Below are 21,762 nucleotides of genomic sequence, written 5' to 3'. Positions count from 1 at the left end.
GCTGGAGGAATCATACTCATTGATTTTAGACTATGCTGCAAAGTTACAGTAATCAAACAGTATGATACTGGCACAAAAAAACATATAGATCAATGGAACATTATAGAAAGCCCACAAATGAACCCACACACTTATGGTCAATTAATCTAATGATGAAGGAGACAAGAATATACAATGGAGGAAAGACAATCCCTTTAATAAGTGGTGCTGGGAAAACTGGACAGCTACAGGTAAAAGAATGAAATTAGAACATTCTCTAACACCATACACAAAAATAAACTCAAAATTGATTAAAGATATAAATGTAAGAGCAGATACTATAAAACTCCTAGAGGAAAACATAGGAAAACATTCTTTGACATAAATCACAGCAATAGTTTTTTTTTAAAAATCCATCTACTAGAGTAATGGAAACAGAAGCAAACAAGGTGGACCTTATTAGATTTAAAAGCTTTTGCACAGCAAAGGAAACCATCAACAAGACACAAAGACAACTTATTGAATGAGAGAAATTATTTGCAAACAATGCAATTGACAAGGGCTTAATTTCCAAAATACACAAACAGCTTGTACAGCTTAATTTAAAAAAAAAAACCAATCAAGAAATGGGCAGAATATCTAAACAGACATTTCTCCAAGAAGACATACAGATGTCCAACAAGCATATGAAAAGATGCTCAACATCATTAATTATTAGAGAAAAGCAAATCAAAACTATGATGAGGTGTCACCAGATATGTTTTTATACCTACAGAGTCATAGGATATTAAAATTAGAAGGGATTTGTTTACAGATGAAGAATAAGATGCTCAAGGAAGATATACTATTGATCCAAGGTCACCCAGTGAATCAGTTAGAGAACCATGGAATTGTCATCCAACTGCCTTACCCTACCAGATTGTCAAAGATGTGTCTTGCAGGTAAGGAAGTCCTGAAATATTCCATCGGTTTTTCTAACCACAGAAAAAGAATGTGATATTTGAGTCTGTTTCTTTTGTATCAAGACTTCTCTTGCCTCAAGCTCTGGTTGGGATGACCACTGTTCACTACTTCCCAATTGCAATGGTAGAAATCCAGTCTTGTTGTTCAGGTCTTCTTGCCTCTCCTCTGTCTGCCACCTTGCTCACTGAGTCCTGACTTCCTAACTTGGCATCACAGCACCTGGAAAACAGATCTGCCTCCTTTAGCCTGCATTACCAGTATCCTGGTTGATTTTCAGGGCTTGGGAGTATTACCTCCTTATTATTCTATCACAATAGCTGGTGGTTTTCATGCATTTTCTCTCTTTCTCTTAGCTTAGGTTTCATTCCAAATTTACATGAAAATTTTCAGTAATATATGGATTTAGAAGCTGAACCAGGATATTTTCCCTTATGTGATTGGGAAGGGAAGAGACCTATTCTCTATCTAAGGGGAATTCTGTACTGGTGTGACATCATGTCTTGGCAGATTATCTAACAGCCACAGTGAACATTGATTAAGGTACCAGCAAAATAGGCCACCAAAATCATTTTTCTGAAACAATTTAAGATTTAATATTTTTTTCATTATTCATCATAATGAGAAAGTTTTTTGGACTTCCTTAATTTATTTTATGTTTTAGTATAGTTTTTATTGTGTATTATATGTAAGACATGGGGAATATACAATAATTTTTAGGGCTTCTCACATTCTGGCCGTGGATTTATGCAGGCTGTTTGCAAATAAGAATGGCAGGACAGCAACAACCTTGTTATTTTATTTGTAGAATTTTGGACTGAAGAGGACCTTTAAAAAACATTTAATTCAGCCACCATATGATATAGGTAGAAGAAGCAAGGCCCAGAGAGGGATTTATTAAGGCCACAAATCTACTAAATGAAAGATCTGGACTTCTAAAAGGAGGAAAAAGGTGGTTAATCTTTACACACACCCTTCTGTCCATCATTTGTTTTCCTCTCAAAGACAAATTTTACAAACATAGCTTCTGTCCATACTGCAGGAATGTTTATTGCCTTTAGAGCTAGAATTGGAAAAAAAAGTACTGAGGTTTTCTCAGTGGAGTTTTGTTGTTGGTATTGTTTTAAGTATGTTTACAAAAACAAAGGAGTGGCCTATTTTAGATTCTCTTCATAAGTAGCAGAATAACTTCCTATATCATTCTAAGTCTACTCCAGGGAATAGAAATGTGATAAAAGAACAGAACCACAAAGGATTAATTCACAGATAAAAGAGAGTCAACTTTATAAGCTACCATTACTCTAAAGAGTACTTTCATTTTCCCTCCTCTTATACTCCCTATTTGACCTATCTGTGATATATCCTAAAGAGTCATGCAGTCATCTTGCTTGTGTATGTATGACTTAGAACAAAGGTAGGAGTACTCACAGGTGAAACGAAAGGAAACAATTATAATGGTCTATCAATGATGTACCCCAGAATCTGCAATGGAATTTTTCACATGCATTACATAATTCAATTCTCACAACCATCGTAAGTTACTATTATTACTCTTATTGTGCAGATGAGAAACTGAGGTTCAGAGAGATTCAGTAAATTATCTTAGGTAACAAAGTTAAAAAATGGTAAAAATGGGATTTACTACCCATTTACTACCATGATTTACTACCATGCCTGACTTGTTCCAAAGTCTGTGCTATTTCCATTATACCACTTGCCTCTCCCTGCTCAGGAGGGACTTTTTAATAGAATGAGGATCATTGTGATATCTGGAGGGCACATTATGGCAGAACCTTTCTAACCCCATAGTAGGACCTTATGATCTTGTAACATTAGAATTACTCTAGCTATGCCATCAGGATATAACTAAACATCTGTCCCCACACATGTCACCCAACCCTCCTTACCACCCACTTTTATCTCACATATTATCTCACATTTTATTGCACATATTATCTCATTAATCCTCATAGCAGCCCAGTGATTATTTCCATATTACTTCAGTATTGATCCTGTTTCTACTATTATCTATTATCTATGCATAGGCTTGTGACAGAACAAGGGAGGCTATATCAAGTGCATTACAGTTCTAAGAACTAAAAACAGCTCACACCCACCAAATTCACACTTCCACTTCTGCACTTTACAAACATGGATATTTGTTTCTGCTTCACTGGTACAGAAAATTTCACTTACTAATGGGACAGGTTGTTTTCATACCTCTGTGCTAAATAACAGGGTCTTATTAGGCCAGAACAGCATTATGTTCACAATTTATTTTGTTTCTGTGGTTTCTTATGCTTCTGCAATTCAGTTTATTTCAAGTTTAGAGACTTACATGACCTGCTTTCCAAAATCTTTTTTCTTCTCAAGACTGAAGGGGAAGTAGGAAGGGTTTTTCCCCAAATATGTCTGGTGACAATTAAATGTAAAATCCCCATGGTAATGGGAGACTGGGGGAATTTTTTGGGGTAGGGTGAAAATATAAACTCTCTCAGGGAACATTTAGCTTCCTGTTAACAATCTGTGACACTACTGAAATTTTAGAATGGAGAACAACCAAAGAAGCCACTAACAGGAGAAGGCTGAATGGAAGGGCCAAAGTCAGAACATGTTCCTTCTCTCAGTCTCTGCCCCTGCTCCTGTCTCTGTGTCTCTCTCTTTGGCTCTGGCTCTATTATTGACTATTTCTGGTTGGTTCGTGCCCTCTGTGATACTAGTCTCTCTTCCCTTCAATCTAGACATATTTTTGGTTCCTCTCTCAGGAAAGGGTACAAGATTGGTGATTCACTCTTGAGTCTAAGCTCCCCTTTTCTCTCTGCACCTTGACTCTCTTCCCAGACACTACAGATAGAAACTGGGAATTCATTCAACTCCTACCACTGTATTTCACCCATATCTAATCAGAAACCAGGTGATTCTGTCTCCTTTAAATCTCTCAAATCTATCTCCAATCCATCTCCACTTACACTGTTGCCATTCTAACCCAGGCCACTGTCATCATTCCTCTTGATTATTGTAGAAGATGCCTCACTGGACTCCCGGCACCCCAGTCTTGTCTCCTGCAGTTCATCCCCATACTGTGTCTAACATTAACATTAATTATGGCTACTGCTTATTGAGAGCTTCCATCTATTTACAAGCTAAGCACATATTATCTCATTAATCCTTATAGCAACTCAATGATTATTTCCATATTACAAATGAGAAAACTGAGACCCAGAGAGGTTAAATAAGTTGTGCCAAAGTCACAAAACTTGCATAGTGTAGAGGTGGTATATAAGAATTGGAACCCATGCTTGTCTCCATACTCCCTTACCTCTGTCATGGCACTTACTACACAAACACTGAAATTCTGCTAACATGTCTTTCTGTTTAACTAGACTTTGCACTCCTTGATGGCAGGGACTGTGTCACCTCTTAACCCTTTCTAACCTCTTCCCCACTGTGGCCTAAGTGCTCTTTCTTTGAAATATCTTGTCATTCTCCTGTCTAAAATCCTTTGTTCGTTCTCTATTGTATTAAGGCCAAACTTCTCACTATGGCTTGAAGGCCATTCCCGTGTCGTTTAACATCACTTCATGCCATTCTTTTCCTCATTCACTACTGTTTCAATTATACTGAGAAGCTTTCAGTTTCTACAACAAGCCAAGCTTTTCTCCTGACAAAAACATCTGCACACGTTGTTTCCTCTGTCTGGAATTATTTTCCTTCTTTTTCAGATATCTGTCTCCTTTAACCTCAATTTGCAGGTCAGAGACATCTTCACTGCCACTATTATTTAGGCCATCCTACATAGCATTACATACTCTCACACTCCGTCCAATTTCTCTTCGTAGCATCAATACTTGTAATGTAGATGTTTGCTCAGTTTTTATTGACTATTTCGTTCACTGTGCTGTTAGCTCTATTAGTGCCATAAAAAGATCTATTCTGTTTATGACCATATAGCCAAGACTTAGCCTGTGACTTAGGAAGCACCTAAAGAAAAGTGATATAATTGGATTCAATTGCATACAAAATAGTTTAAAGTCCTTATTTGGAATCATTAAGTAAAAATGCAAGCCCTGATATGTCAACTAATATATTGGGTAAGAGTTTATGGAAAAACCCGAACGAACTTTTTGGCCAGCCCAATATTTCTGCTGTTTGTTATTTCCCTCAAAAGTTGTCTCCTGATTTGGGCTATTATCATCAATATTTGCTGCACTTACCCATTACAACTCAGAAAAAACATGCCTTCAGAAGGCTGAGAAAAGAGCAAAATATTCAATTTAGAATCAGAGGTGGTCAGACATATCCTGTAGGTAGATATCAGCACAGCCCAACATCTCAGAGTACCATCAACACTATTATCTAGACCTCAGGGAGAGGGTAGTCCTTGTGATCTGCTTCCAAAAGCTTCTCAACCCTTTATTTTTGTTGATTGTCATTCTGCAAATGAAATATATACCTGCCTCATCTCATCAGCAAATGGCTTCCTACCCACCTACATGTGGGACTTGGAACGAGAGTGAGAGGTAACATCTGTAGTCCCCAGAGCTTAATTTTCCACATGGAAATTAAGCATAAAAGGAAAACAACTTGTGTATTTACTTTTTTCTTTGGCCTTTTGAGGGCTCTGGCTGCCTTGGAGGCCAACACTCAACCAACATATACTTAATAAGCATCATACTATGAATTCTGTGCTAGGTTCTATGGAGAATATAGAATCATCTGCTATAATATCTGTCCCTGAGAAACTTCTGGTCTGGTGGAGAAAATATTTTTTTTAATTTCCAACATCACAACCAATGCATGACAAGAACTGAGGTGAATGGCATAGGTGATAAGAAATCCTCATGTTGGCACAGCATCATCTCTGTGAGGTAAGCAGGACAGATATCAGTAATACCCCTACCATATTGTTTAGCTTACAAAGAGATGCATTCAAGAACAACTCAGTACCCTGTCCAAAGTCACAGGGTTAAAATATGGTGAAACTAGGATCAGAAGTCAGGTTTGTATGCCTCTTACTTAACGCTCTTTCAACCATGTTGGGCTGCTTCTATTAAATTAGGAGAGATAGATCACCTCGAGCCAGAGAAGATGGCACTTGTGTCAAGCTATCTGCATTCTTTTATTAGTCACTACAGGGACAGGGTTAGAGAGCAAACTGCTGATGGTGGCTGGGGAGGAGATAAAAGTTAACCTTACTTTGCCTGAATTATACACTATTGTATTTAAATCTAAATTGCCCTTCAAAGCTGTGGTCAAGTCCCATCTCTTCAAGAAAGGCTGAACTTGGTATTATCAATACCATTCATCTGGGATTTAGCAATTCATAATTTTATCCAGCAAAGGGACATTCTGCTTTATGTGTATTTGATATGTAAATTGATGAAGATAGTGTAGTGGGGTAGGAAATTTCAAGGAAGAATAATACATGATTGTCGTCCTCAAGAAGTTTATAGCCATTTAAGGAGTAAATGACATAAGAATAACTAACCATAATGGATTTTTAAATGTGCCATGAAAGGGATAACAAAGAAATTTCTGTGAGAGTAGAAATGAATCCTGCACAGAAGAGGAGTCTTAGAGCTCATCCTGAAAGATAAGTTCACTTTTAATAAGCAGCTGGAGTGGGAAGGCTGTAGGAAAAAGGGATGAAAAAAGAGTTTCAGAGGTGAATGAAGAGCATTCAAAGTTCTCAAAGTATAAAAATGAATGACCCATAGAAAGGAAGAATAGGTGTTCTATACCAGCTGGAAAACAGGGTGAGATGGTGGGGAAGGTGGAATAGGAGGTTAGAGTGGGAGAAGGTAGTGGAAGGGAAAAGCAACTTAAAAGGTAGATGCAGCTAGATCATGGAGGGTTTTATGGGGAATTATTGAAGGATTCTGGGAAGAGATGTGATATTACTATACTTGTGTTTTAGAAAGACCACTCTGGCAACAGTGTGGAAGATGGATCGGGAGACCAGAGACAGGAAGTCCAAATTAGTTGTGAGTTTGTAAGGTGACCAACACTCCAGGTTTGCCTAGGACTGAGGGTGTCCCAGTATGTAATATTTTCGGTGACAGTCCAGGACAAACAGAATAATTGATCATCCTACTATTCCAACAGTCAAGGAAGTAAAAAAAAAGCTCTGACCTGGTATGGCATGAATATTAGAATTTCAAGTAAAAGTCAGATATGGAATTGATCAGTTTTGGAGACTGCTTGAGGAGTCAAAGATAACTTCATTTATAAAACATGTCAAATGTTATACAAGGATATCACAGTTTTGTACTGTACCAAAGCCCTTTCAGATTAGCAGCTCACAGTATTCACTATTCTTGACACTCTGAGTCAAAAGTAAACTCTTCCTTATTCCAGAACTTTTCAAATTTGTACTCTCTGCCAAGCTTCATAAATTCCTGACTCTTCAGATGGTTTGCTTTCTCTAACATTAAAATCACTGAACTTCACTGCAAGTTGCACTACGCTAGCTTGCACCAGACACTCCCAGAGACCTTAAATTTCTAAATCTCGCCATTTCTCCTGGGCCAATCTGGCACCCACCCTCATCTTACTTCCTCCCTTACACAGACTACATTAAATGGTCAAATTAACTATTCTCACACAAGAACCCTCAACTTCTTTGCTCATGATTCTTCTGCCGTACCAGCCTAGCAAGGTCTTAATCCCAGATCAAGTCCACAATCCATTTTCTTTTTTACTATCCAAACTGAATGATCCTATTAAAAATACCAGTATATATTTGAAATGCTAAAACTAGAAGTGTATGATCTCCAGCCTAAGATTTTTTGCTCCAGCCTCTTTTTGCACATGCCTGATTAGTTTCTTCTCCTATTGACTATGCAGCACCTTCACAACTCTTCTAAAGTTTCTTCTCTCTTGTTCTCCCATCCCCCAACTTTCTCAGCAGAGAAACTTATTTCTTTCTTTTTTTTTTTTTTTTTTTGCGGTACGTGGGCCTCTTACTGTTGTGGCCTCTCCCGTTGCGGAGCACAGGCTCCAGACGCACAGGCTCAGCGGCCACGGCTCACAGGCCCAGCCGCTCCACAGCATGTGGGATCTTCCTGGACCGGGGCATGAACCCGTGTCCCCTGCATCAGCAGGCGGACTCTCAACCACTGCGCCACCAGGGAAGCCCGGAGAAACTTACTTCTTAAATCACAAGAAAATTGAGGTTATTGGGTGAGAAACAACTCAGTTTCATCCATTGTCCCCTCCCAACCCACACAATCTTATCTACAACTGCATCCTTCCCAACACAGCTGTCTTTCCTATTGCACAAGATGAATTCCCATGCTCTTAATCCCTTTTAACTTTCTCAGGATCTTCTTTCATTAGCTGTTCCCTTTCACTCCTAGATCATCATGTTGCCCTTCACTCTCAGCTAGATATTTGTCATCAAGTCTCTCCAACACCCAAAATAATACTTCTCTTGTCAATGCATCTTATTCTAGCTCTTTGTCATTTTCCTTCTCTTCTTAAATAAACGTCTCACAATAGTTTTTGACACTGACTGTTTTATTTTCCTCACTTTATATACATTCTTTAATGCATTCCAAGGTGACATGCATACCTTTACAACATCACTGAAACTACTTTAATAAAGGTGACAAGTGACCATCACATTTCCAAATCAGGCAGGACTTCTCTGCCAGCTTGGACACAGTCTGATCGTTTCCATGTTTTTTAAATGCTCTCTTCTGTTGGCTTCTAAGCCACAACTCTTTCTTGAGTCTCCTCTTAACTATCTATCCATTCATACCGAGTCTCCTTTATGGTTTCTTTTATCTCTGCACATCCTTTAAATGTTTGTTTTCCTAAGGTCTGCATATTCTTTTCTTATTCAGTGCCCTCATGCTAAGTAACATCACCCAGTTTCATGGCTTCTGTTACCACCCATATCCAGATGACTCTTATGTCTCAATGTCCAGGGTTGGCCTCCTCTCAGATATTAAACCTATATGTCTAACTTTCAGTGGAGATTTCCCATTTCAATGTCTTCCAGGCGTCGCAAAATAAAAATATTCAAAACTAAACTCAGCATACTCCCTGATCTTTTACTTATCCACACCATCTATCCAATTACAAGAGCCAGAAGCCTTAAAATAATCCTAGATCCCTTCACGCTCATTCAATCAACCAAGTTTTCTCCCTCTCCTACTCTCTCTCCCTCCTCTCTCTCTGGATTATTAAAACACTCTTTAACTGATCTACCTGCTTTGAGGATTGCCCTCTTAAAATCTATTCTGTACTCTGCTGCCAAAATGATATATCAAAAAGGCATATCTGGGCTACAATGTCATCATAGGGATTGCTTTAATGATACACTCACTGCTATAGAATGTTTCCGTTTATATCTCTTTATTTCTAACTAAACTATGAGCATTTTTGAAGCCAAACAGCATGTCTTACTCATCTTTAAATCTCTAGAACCTAGCAGAATAATTAGCACATAATCGCTTAGTAAATATTTTAACTGGGCAAATATTCTGCCTTATGACAACTCTTTTTATTGTTTATCTGTTTATGAATCTCTCTACACTGGGCTGTGAGCTTTGTAAAGTCAGGGGTTATGCCCTAAATTTTGTTCTCTCCCTCTCTCTCTCTCTCTCTCTCACCCTAGAACAAGGCTAAATATATAGCACTATTAAAAAAATTGATGTTAACTGGCTCATGTGGGGATTAATCCTAAAGACTTAACCTCACTGGTGTTGCATAACCAACTCAGCTAAGCAGGACCACACAGAAAATACAACCCAGGCAAAATTATAACCTGTGAAAATACCATATCTTTAGTATATACTTGAGCTCCTAGCTCTATGACTGTGAACCACCCAGATAGAATGAGGGCTAAATTCCCAGTGCCTCCAATACCATCCTTAAAGAAGTAAATGCCTCTTGGTTTATCCAATGTTCAGTGCTCTATCCAGGGTTCACACTGCCTACATCAAAGGCCAGTACCTTCATAGAGATGTCTCTTCTTGAAATAGGGGTCTGTAATGGGAGCTAAACCCTAAAGGGAATGACCAGCATAGACTTCTAATCTAATAAGCAGAGCAGGAAAATCAGCTACCATGATCGAGCTAACAAGATTCACTTTCAGTGTGCAGCTTTAAGAATGTTCCTGATAATGAAAATTGGTATACAATTATGACTAGGGCTTCCCTGGTGGCGCAAGTGGTTGAGAGTCCGCCTGCCGATGCAGGGGACACAGGTGCGTGACCCGGTCAGGGAAGATCCCACATGCCGCGGAGCGCCTAGGCCCGTGAGCCATGGCCGCTGAGCCTGCGCATCTGGAGCCTGTGCTCCACAACAGGAGAGGCCACAACAGTGAAAGGCCCGCGTACCTCAAAAAAAAAAAAAAAAAATTATGACTAAAACTTCATCAAACTCCTCTCTTCTGGATCCCATCTCAGAAGTAAATATTTTACTCCTCTCTCCAGATCGCATCTCAACTGTCATCTTTTCCTTGCATGGGGCAACCTATTCTGACTTCTTCCTTTTTTGTATTTGTACTGGACTTTTAGGCTACACTATAAGAATGTAGTCTCAATGAGGGAAGACTGTATCTTACACTTTTATATCCCTCATTTTGTTTAGCAGAGGGTTAGGCATGTAGTAGGATCTCAGTTCATACACATTGGTTTATAAAGGTAAGACTATGGAGAATAGGCACATATTAGCAGAGCCTTAGGCATTTTTATTTCTAATGTCTCTCCCATAAGCTACTCTCCTGAACAACAGCAATAGTTTTTCACCCTTTGTTACTGAGGAAAATATGGTCAAGGCAAGGATAATAAGGTTGGAGTCTAACAAATCTAAAAGCTCCAAAGCCTGTAATCCCAACCTTTTATTTTAAAGCCAGTAGGAATCCCATAAAGTTAAGTGAGAATTTTGTCATTAAACACTTGACTTTATGGAAATAACTAAATTTTGTCTCAGGGCACAAAGGTATGTCATGTCACTAAATATGACTCATACTATGACTGAGTCCAAGAACATCATAGGTACCAATAATGTCTACCCAAAAGCAGCTTCACTTCCCAACCAACTAGCTTAATGCTGTGCTTTCACAAAGTTACAGCCAAACTGAACTTATTTTATGGCAGCATCAGAATTTGTACCAGACTCCTAAGTTTCAGTGAAATACTAAGTTCAAGAAGTTTCCACATGCATCCTGTCAGTTTTTAGCTAAGCGCTGTTAATATATTATCTTTGATCTTTGAGAGAACTCTGAGTTAATTATTATTATACCCCTTTACATATCAGAAAATGAAGGCTCAGCAGGATAAAGTTTCTTTCTCAAAGTCACAGCTATTATGATTTCAGTCATAATGAGGCTCTTCATGAGCAGAGACAGCTAAAATTCTTCTCTGCAAACAATTTGTAGCACAGAAATACCTTAAAGTAACATTTCTGTGGATAAGACAATTCTTCAAAGATGAAGAAGCTAATAATCTTGGTTCTATTTCTAGCACTTTTATGACTATACATATATGGCAAATGATTGCCCACCAGGTGTCAGCGTATGGTAGTATCAAAACCAGGGATCTTTAACGAGTTTTGCCTATGAACCCAAACCATAATAGATCTATGGATAGAGTATTGGAACAATGTATTTATAAGAGTGGTGAGCTGAATATAATAAAACAGATAGGATGGGGAATCTCAAGCAGTAGAATTTATTAAAAAGAACACTGGATTTGGAGCTAAAACACTTGGATTCTAGTAACTATTCAAATTCTGTCTCTTTGTATTGTCCTGCTAATCCCCTTCCCTTATGTGGGTTTCAATTCCCTCATTATCAAAATAAGACAATATGAACTTGATCATGTTCATTACCTTCTGATCTAACTTGCCATGATGTTATGGGCCTGGCTCCTCTAAACCCCCACCCCTAGCTAATACCATCAGCACTGCCACTGCCATCATTGATACAGCTGCCACCATCTCAACCTACCTGCTGATTTACACTTTACATATCATTATTACATCTATAATTGCTGTTAATCATTATTAAATGTATATATATATATGCATATCGTACACCATATATAGAACAAATTAGGTCAGAGAATATCATCCCCATTTTACAGATCAGGAAACTGAGACTCCAAGAAGTGATCACAGTTACCTGAATACTATGCAAGTGGCAGAGTGAAGAGTGTAGAACATAGGCTTCTGACATCAAAGTAACTGCTCTTTTCCTAGTACAACTCTATAAAGTTTTACCCTCTTAGTCCTCTCCCTCTTTTCACCCCTCATCATTAAGTCACTAATACCACTAAATGAACATGTCTGTCAAATTTGTGTCTCCTATTTTCTTTGATAATAGGGCCAGTATGTGGGCTTGTCATCTTGGGAGGAGAAGTGAAAACTAAATAGAGAAATATTGCTGATGGAGGCCCTTCCCACTCTCCAGGGGAATATATCTACAGGCCATTTGGGAATGTAACTTGTCTTTTTCCCCCTTTTTCTTCTTATTTAAACCACTGAAGTCTCACATGAATTATCCAAGCCAGTCCTATACCCATGACCATGGTGTCCTTCATTCAATCACTCATAACCACAGCCAAAGAAGAGCAACTGGAATCTGGAACTCTGCCATTTCCTGAATTAATTCAAATCAACTGTAAATAACCTGGCTTGATGTCAGGAACACAAAATTTTGTATCTATTCTGCAAGTCTAGACATTTTTCCCAAAAATTAGAAGTGAAAATTATTTTACCCTTAAAATAAATTAAAGCAATTAGACTATTCACAAACTAATAACTTAGAGCTGGAATTGAACTTCCCTGCATGCATCTTTACTGGATTTTTAATAAGGTAAGAAGGAGACCTAATTATTCATCATTTTTGTACTTAGGGCAGCATTTTGGAGATGGAAAGAATCGTGTTCTTTGGGCAGACCTGGATTCATATCTTGACTCACTTATCAGCTGTCTAGCCTGAAAAAACTCCATATCTCTTGGTTTCAGCCTCCTCATTTATAAAATTAGGATCATAGCGCCTGCAACATATATCATTGTAAAGATTAAATAGAAAATGTACATCTTTAAGTAGAAAATGTATCTATTTTCATGTCTGGTACACTGTATATGTTAAATAAATCTCAGTTCATTTCCACTTTACTTGTACAGAGAGTAATCTCCATGAGCCTTTGTTTGGATGCTGTACTTCTCTAAGTTTAGAAAATCTCCCCAAAAGCATAGATGTGAGAAATATTTAGTAAGACTAATGCAATAATTCTTAAAGTAGAAAAGTGGAAAACATGTGGTACTTGAAAAGAAAATTCCTTATTACAGTAAATATATTTGGAAATCAAAATTATTGTCCATATAATACAAACTGCTGAAAGCGCAGATCTGAAACATCTTTTTGGCTGTTGGGCTTACAGTATTTGGAAAATGGCAATGTTATGGGATAGGTTTTTCTAGGAGTCCAAGGTCTGGTTCCTAGTTAAGCAAGTCCACAATAACTTTTTAGTGAAATTTTTATGTTTTTCAAATGGAACTTTGCACTTAAAAGATTGAGAAATACTGATTGAGTGACACTGTCATTGTGGAAATCAGATTACAGAACTTGCTCCCTTGTATGTTTGCATCTTATCATTTGAAAAAAAAAGGAAATTATTTACAAAACACTTGCCTGTGCTCTAAAAGTTGAAGCTCTCATGATGACATTGCTCTGAAAGAATTATAATGGCCCTTAGCAAAGATTACTGAGTTCCCTTTGAGATCTAGACTGTATTTCCAGAAGGTTCACTGTAGTTAGATTTCCCTACTATGGTCCCATTATTTACCACTTCATGATATGCAGCTCTTCTCAGGCACCAGGAGCCTAGAGTCAAACATTTGTATTACTAGGAAGGAAATTGAAGACCATCTATTTCAAGCCCCTCCCCCCTTATTATAAGTGAGGCTACTGAGACCCAGAAAAATAAAGCAACTTGCCCAAGGTCAAAACTGAATCATTGACAGAACTTGAGCTAGAACCAAAACTTTCTGTCTCTCTGTGTGTTGGTTCATATACTTCATCACTCTGCCTGTGATGCATGTGAATCAATACTAGATGAACACTTAAATATAAAATATCCCGACCTGAAATATGAGACGTCTTGAGCAGAAGGTTTTAAATAAAGCATATACTTCCTGCCAGTCATTGCTCTGATTGTTGGAACACGTAGAAAAGATGGTTTCACAAAGACAGCTCTGTTCTCTTTATTAGGTCCATAGACTGCCCTGCTTCTTAGGACATCAACTGACTTACCTCAAACACAACTAGGTGTGAAAAGCCACCGAAAACCATCCAGAAGTATGCTTACTCATTTGAAGCCTTGTGTTCCACCACTGCCAGGATTTGAGCAGTCTGCACAACTTGCACTCAACAACTTTTCCAGTTGAGCCCAAAAAGGAACTGCTTTGATCAAAGAAGGCCCTCTGTTCAAAAGGAACCATTCCAAAGGTAATTACCCCAAATGCATGACTTGATTCTCAGTATAGTTTATGCTATTTTCAGCCTCGATATATCAACCTATCACATATTTTCAACAGTGAATAATTTTACTGTGTCACAGCTAAGGGATAAACTCCTCAATTAATAGAAATGGCAAGGAGTCCCACGTCCATTTGAAAAACCAAAATAAAAGTGTTCCCACTTGCAGGATCCTTGGGACTGAGACTACTACTCCACCCAAAAAGCACAATAAAGCTTGTTATCATTCTATCCAAAATGATCCTGGTACCAACTGTTGTGGTACAGTCCACCTTGAAGGATTACCGAACTGGAAGTCTCCTTTTGACTCAGTTATCTTGTCTCAGAACCAGAGAGATTGCTAGCACTCAACGTAATAAGAACAATAATTACTGAAAAGATAGGTGCCTCTTTTTTGGGCTCTGCTATCCATTAGGTCTGAACTTGGGTGAAAAAGCAGCTTTCAAAGGATCTAGAAATGCCTCTGAACAGACTTTGAAATCTTTTCAACAGATTTTGTCATCTAGGATATTTTCTCCTTTCCTAACCTAAAATCCAACACAGTTATAAATATATTTACAGTATTCTCTGGGAGATACCAGCTTCTGTAGGAAAAAGGGACCGTAATTTAGAAGATACACGTTCTAGTTCTAGCTCTGCGGTTAACTAGCTGGGTTATCTTAAATATCTTCATTTCACTGTCTCTCAGTTTTCCCATTTGTATGGTGAGGGATTTGGATCTCTAAGAGCTCCTTCAGCTCCAAAATCTATGATCTGACTTTCTTTCTTTCTCTCCTGAGAATTTACTATCTGTTGCTGTATCTGTGAAAGTTAAACTTACCAAAGCAGGGAGCTTATACATAAAAATGTTCCTTCAGTAAGCAACTAGATAATTTATACAGAGCAGAAATCCAAATCCTCTTTTTCTGACTGAATAGGTCAAGCTTTCCCAATGAATCTCACCAACGATACTCTTTTCTTACCACTTTGTGCCATCTTCCCTTGTTGATAAAGAAACAAAGAACCCTCAGCAAAGACTGAGCTGCATCACAAACCCCATGCTCCTGGAATAATGGTGGGGACTGATGGCATTAACCCTAACTTTGTACTCTAGTCAGACTCAAGGGAAGTCATGATTGCTCCTGCTGTAATAAGTCTGAAATAAGAAACCAGGGACCATTTTCAATTTGGACACTGGTTTCACATCTGTCTCTGTCCCAGATCTTCTTGTCCCCACCAATCTTCCCACATGGAATTATACCAATTCCCACATATTAAGCTATAACTTACCCTGGAGCCTTGCTGAGCTTGTTTCTTTGCAGGGAGCTTGGGGCAGAAAAGCCTAAGTGTGGGTGGCATGGAGCTTACTGATAACTGACAAATTTGTTGTTGAAAAAGGAAGTTGAGCGCATTTGGTGTCTCACCACAGAAACCATATTTACACAGACCAAAGGTAAGTCCCTTGAACAGAAGACATTCCTCAAGTTTCATTTAGTTTTTACTTCATTCGTGCAAAGAGATTCAAAGAGCAGAGAGCTAAAGGGTGTTCAAAACCAAATAATGACTGTATACTGGCCTTCCTCATGGTTTCACGGTTTCTTACCCTATCTCTTTCAACTACAACCCACATGCCTATCCATCTCATTAGATTCCAGTAGGCTCTATGGCAGGATGGGATTCTGAGGCAAACTCTGAAGAGAGTTTACCTAAGAACAAGAACTGCAACTCCTTCAATCCTGAGAGAGAAAGAGTGAGAAAACCTCTAGAATACCTGTCAGAGAATATTCTCCAACTCCCATTACATTTTCTTAAATTGAGTTTGTTCAACTTGTGATTTATTATTTTATTGAACTTTGGGAATTTTAATTATGATGTAGATTTAAGAAGGTACTATTTATAATTTTGACTTATGTTTAAATTGTGAGGGTTTAAAAAAGTTTAATGATAAAGCTATAGAAAAATAAACTTTACCTTCAATAAACTTATGAAGTAGTGCCAAAAATAAAAAGTACATGTCAGAACTAACAGCAGTAAGACTACCTTTGCTTAAGCTATTCTCTGCATTTGGAGTACATTTCCACAACCTCTCATCTCAAGGCTTATAATTTAATGTGTAGTTTGTTTATTTTTATACATTTCTTATCCTCTTAGTGTATTGCAAACTGCTTCAGGGCAAAGATCATGTCTGACTTATCCCTGCATTTCCAACTAGTCCAGCACGAGGTACTTTCATGAATGTTTGTTGAATGAATGTGAAGGAATGAATGAAAAAAAAATATTCAAATAATGAATGAATAAATAAATGAACCATATATATTTCAGTCTCCCTCCAGTGTACTAAGGTTTAGTCTTTGTCTGTGGAGCCTTTATAAGGTTGCAAGTAAAGAAAGATCATACACTTGCGGACTATAGTATCAGCCAAGTCTGAGAGTAGTTCTGAGAAACAAGGCTTGCAAACCAGCACAAACCTCTGTGTGCATGTGAGGAAGCTACATTCAGAACCCAGGGCCTAGAGCTGCAAAGAGCCTCTGGGTAATAACCATAACAAAGGAGAAAAGAAAGTACTGTGGGTTAGATCAAACAGTAGCATCTGGATTTATGGATAAGACTCATTAAAGTTGATGACAACATTTTTGTAGAAGGGCAACCTGGATCTGCAACATGCTCTTCTTGTAAAACTAGAATCATTCAAGAACTAGATAGAGCCACACCCAACACTCAGAGATCACTAATATAAATTTCAAGGACATCAAGAGATGGAAAAGAGACACTTTCAGCACTAGGAACTGAGAACTTGAACTGATTGATGAAAAGGCCATGACTTGTGAGAACTGGTAAAGGAAGAGGGTACCCATCCTGGCTGAGGTATATCAAATGAAACGTGCCTGACCTTGCAATCCCCTTCTTAATTCTGATTCCATATATTTATCCAGCTCCAATCTGTTGTTAATTTAGTTTTCTGACTTGGCACCCTTACTGAAAGAATACACTGATAGGCCAACACACATTTCAGTCCATTTGGCAGTTCTGGTCTTCAATATAAATTATTAAATTGGCTTTCTGTTACAAATCCATCCCTTCTGAGTTTGGGCAGTATAAGCCAGTTTTCCTAGGCTATGATCCTTCTCTGGCCAAAGAAAGTTCCAGACCTGTTGATCTTTAAAGCCAAACCCTGGGACAAAAGGATAAAATGACCCCTTTCTTGACAATTAGCTACTGTCACGGCTGCCCACTTTCATTTCCCAGACAACATCTTAACATTGCTAAGAAAATAGCTTGCCAGCTTACCTCATTGCTCTCTTGCATGCAAGTGTCTTCTCCTTTCATTGGTTCTAAAAAGGGAAGCAAAAGTAGCTCAGAAGACAGTGACCCAGTTTAGGCAAAGAACATTTCAACTTAGGTAAAGTTTTTAGTGTTAATTAAAGGAGTAAATCTGTAGACAAACCAAAAAAAGCAGATAATTTCACAATCGTCTCCAATTAACTTTTAGAAGAGAGACTTTAGTTATTGAGTATGACTGATAGTCTAAGAATCATTATCATCTTAAACCAAGTAATAAATATCCAGTCATAGAAGTCTAAAAAACAGTACAGCTGCCCCACTTTGCCTATACTTCTGAACTCTTCCCTTCTCTCTTATGTATCCTTTCAAAGTTTAACTGGTACATCATATCTTCCCTAGGCCTAGGAAAGTTTACGAGTCTGTGCTTCAAAGGCTTTTAGGTCTTCTCTAACAGTAACAGTAAATTAGGTGTGATAGCTGTTGTTGAGGACATTATTTATTACAATATACTGTGTTTTCTAGGAGGACCCAATAATACTACCTGATCTTAGTATTGGGAAGAGCTAGATTTTTCCTAAGCAATTGGTTTGATTTGATTCTTAACAGATACTGATAATTGTGTCATGTGTCTTTTTTAATATAATCTGCTGAAAACCCTGGAACTAATTTATAGTCGGCTGGCTGCAAGTTTGGAGATATTTTTATGGTGTGCTTTTCTTTCATGGCTCTAATTTTACATCCTTGTCCATTTTTCTTTATTATTTTCCACCTATTTTGTATTTATATTATCTTGCTATAGTATGCATCCTTTTAAACCATCTTCAATTCTTTCTGGAACAATAGTATAACAAAAAGTGGGAATAAAAAGAGGAAAGAGTGAGTTGTGATCTCAATTCCTTTTGCATTAGAATTAGTGAGTATTAATTGCTTTAGATAAACTGTCTTCAAGAGTTTCCCATATCTGATTCTGTAAACACAGATTATTCTTGCACTTTTGAAAACTAATCTTTCAATAAGTACTTAAGAAGCTATAACAACAATCAATTTGGGGATGCTGAGTGGGAAGAGTGGAATTCAGAAGCATAAAATATGTCTTCTGTCTTCCAAGAGTATACAGTTTAAGTGACAGGTTAATCACTCCATAAAATAATTAGAAAACATAACATAGAAAGCATAAACAGTATGATTTGCTATTAAATTGTGTGGAAGTTAAAATGAGTTCAGTATGGGTAAAACCTGTTGGGGAAGGTTGGCTTGTCTTTGCTCAACAGACAAATTTGGTTTCGGTAGTATTCCCAATGGGTGAAACATGTCCCACTGGAGGCATGCAAGGTTATTTGTGGTGGTACAAGGAATTGCTGTTTAAACATTTTCAAGTTACACATTTGTTTTTAGGCTTTAGATGTAATAAAATTAGCACTTCACATCTATGATTTCATTCATAATACTACTTAGGATGAGGCTGAAGTAGGTAGCTAAGTTTTTAAAAGTGTGATTAAACAACACACATACAAATAATAGTATAGAGGGTAAGTAGACATAACAAAAGAGACATATGCATATCTGAACATAACAAAAGAGACATATGCATATCTGAAATTTGGCAAATACCAGCTTAAAGAGAAAGAGGAAGTCAAGGGACTCCAGGAGAGAGAAGAAATATTGCCAAGCATGTAAATGAAGAGTAAACATACTATTTGTGTGATAGGGAGGACAAAATCTTGACTAAAGCATAGGGCATGCTAGGGAACAGCAGGAAAGAAACTCAGAGAGTGAAACCATATAAAGAAGAACTTAAGAGTATAGAAGTCACAGGATATAGGAAATCATTGATGGGCTTTAAACAGAGCTGAGAGAGGGAGATTAAAAACTCTTATTTATTGTGTACTTTCTATGTACTAGTCACCATTCTAGGCAATTTACACACATCCTCTCACTTAATCCTCAGAAAAATCCTAAGGAGTAGGGACTAATATTATGTCCTATCCTACCTACAAGCAAATTAAAACACAGAGAGGGTAATTAAATTTCCTAATATCATACAACAAATAAGTGAGAGAGGCAAGATTCAGACCCAAGTATGTCTGGCTCCAGAGCCCAACCTCTTTTCTTCCACTCCATGAAGGATTGCTGAGACAAAGGTGCACAGAATGCATTGGAGAAGAGACAAAACAGGAGGTGGAGAGACCTATTGAAGGAAATACCAATAATTTAAATTTAAGGTAACAAGAGCATGGATTAGGGCAGTGACAGTAAGAATGAAGATAAAGAGTAATTTCAAAAGAATTAGTTTTCTTAAAAGAGCACTTAAAACTGTAATCAGTAAAATGAAAGGGGAAACAAATCTTCACAAGTAGGAACAAATTAGTCTTTGAAGGGGTTTAATTTTTTCATACTTTTCACTAAAACGTTTTTGAGTCACACACTAAAGTATCTTTCTTCAATGAGAAAACCTTACTTTGTAACTGGAAGAGGAGTTAATTTTCCTGAACCTTAGAGGCTTGTTTTGGAGACAGATATTAGCACAGAGCAACATCTTGAGATCCCCTGTGAGGCACCCACAGTCCTGAAAAGGGAAATGGTTAGTCTCACAGGATGTGAATTTCTAAAGAAATGTATTTCAGAAAATTTCCATAAGAAGAGGGTTCCTTCAGCTAACTGGTTGGTTGTATATACATACTGTGAATTAACATGAATGATAAGCTTTCCCAAAATTCTTGGTCATCTATTTGGTTTCTATATAGTCAAAGCCATGAACAATGGGCAAGAGGACAAGGGATGAGAAAAGGTATTTCTTCTCTAGGTTTCTTATTTTGGGTTCCTTGCTATGAAGTTTACTAACTTTATAAATATCACTAAGACTGACCATTGAGAACATGATGGAATAAGTGAAGGCTATATTTGTGCCCTACCTTCCTTTTCTGGCCTTTCTGTTCAGCTTTCTCTCCTAGGATAGGGTGCTTTTCCAGACCCTCTGGGTTCCTGTTGTCACAAAAGAATTTGATGTGATTATATATTTAATACTAAAACAGGAAGGGTTTTTAGGATTTGGGCACTGCAAACACATGAGAATGGATTCCAAGTGTTTGGAATTTCAGGCATTGACAAGAAACAAAGCTTCCTCAAATCAGCAATTAAATCAAAATCTTCAAATAAGCAATTCTCAAGCTTTTTGTCTCAGATCGCTTTACACTCTTAAAACTTATTTAGGATCCCAAAAAGCTTTTGCTTATATGGGTTGTATCTATTGTAAATAACTAATAAACGAAAACTTCAATTAAATAGAGTTCGTAGTCCAGAAGGTGGCGCTCTCATGCTCTGCAACTGCAACTGAGCCCAGCAGGAAGAAGAAAGACTCCTCTTCTTTCCTGGCAAGTACTCAGTGAATGAAAAGCCATGGACTTGCTGTTTACTATGACCCTCCAAACTTTCTTTTCTTCTCTATAAAACACTCTCCTTCCCTTTCTGTGTGGGGACTTGCACTTAGCTTATCATGCTTACAGACCCCAAATTGCAATTCTCTGTTGATCCTGATAAACTCATTTTGCTGGAGAGATATCTGGCAGTCTATTTGTTTCAAGTCAACGCTATCAATATTTCACATATTAGACATTTAAAATTGATGGCATAGAAAACAAACTTATGGTTACCAAAGGGAAGAGAGTGTGGGGAAGGCACAAATCAGGAGTATTGGACTATCAGATACAAAGTTATACATAAAATAAAGAAACAACAAGGATTTTCTGTATAACACAGAAAACTATATTCAATGTATTTTAATAACCTATAATGGAATATAATCTGAAAATGATACCTGAATCACTTTGCTGTACACTTGAAACTAACACAATATTGTAAATCAAATATACTTCGATAAAAGTTATAATTTATTAATCCACCTGAAATAATAAATACATTGTATGTTAACATAATTAGCATATATTTTATGAGGTATAACTAATTTACTAAAAAATAATGAGAAGAGTGACATTGTTTTACATTTTTGCAAACCTCTTTAACAGAACAAAGCTGGATTCTCATATATTTATTTTTGCATTCAATCTGTT

General features: G+C 37.5%; 1 protein-coding gene across 1 annotated transcript in view; it reads right to left on the bottom strand.

The window, feature by feature from the left end:
• LOC136142567 (putative P2Y purinoceptor 10) overlaps positions 1 to 15,751 on the bottom strand; it is a 28,010-nt gene extending 12,259 nt beyond the window's left edge. Inside the window, exon 1 of the mRNA XM_065900814.1 lies at positions 15,704 to 15,751. The gene's annotated coding sequence lies outside the window, so the exon portion shown is untranslated. The remainder of the gene's footprint in view (positions 1 to 15,703) is intronic.
• Positions 15,752 to 21,762: the final 6,011 nt, after the last annotated feature.

The sequence above is a fragment of the Phocoena phocoena genome, chromosome X (genome assembly GCF_963924675.1).
Source record: "Phocoena phocoena chromosome X, mPhoPho1.1, whole genome shotgun sequence".
Taxonomy (NCBI): Eukaryota; Metazoa; Chordata; class Mammalia; order Artiodactyla; family Phocoenidae; genus Phocoena; species Phocoena phocoena.
The sequence above is the reverse complement of the archived record's forward strand: the minus strand, read 5'-3'. Positions and strand labels throughout refer to the sequence as shown.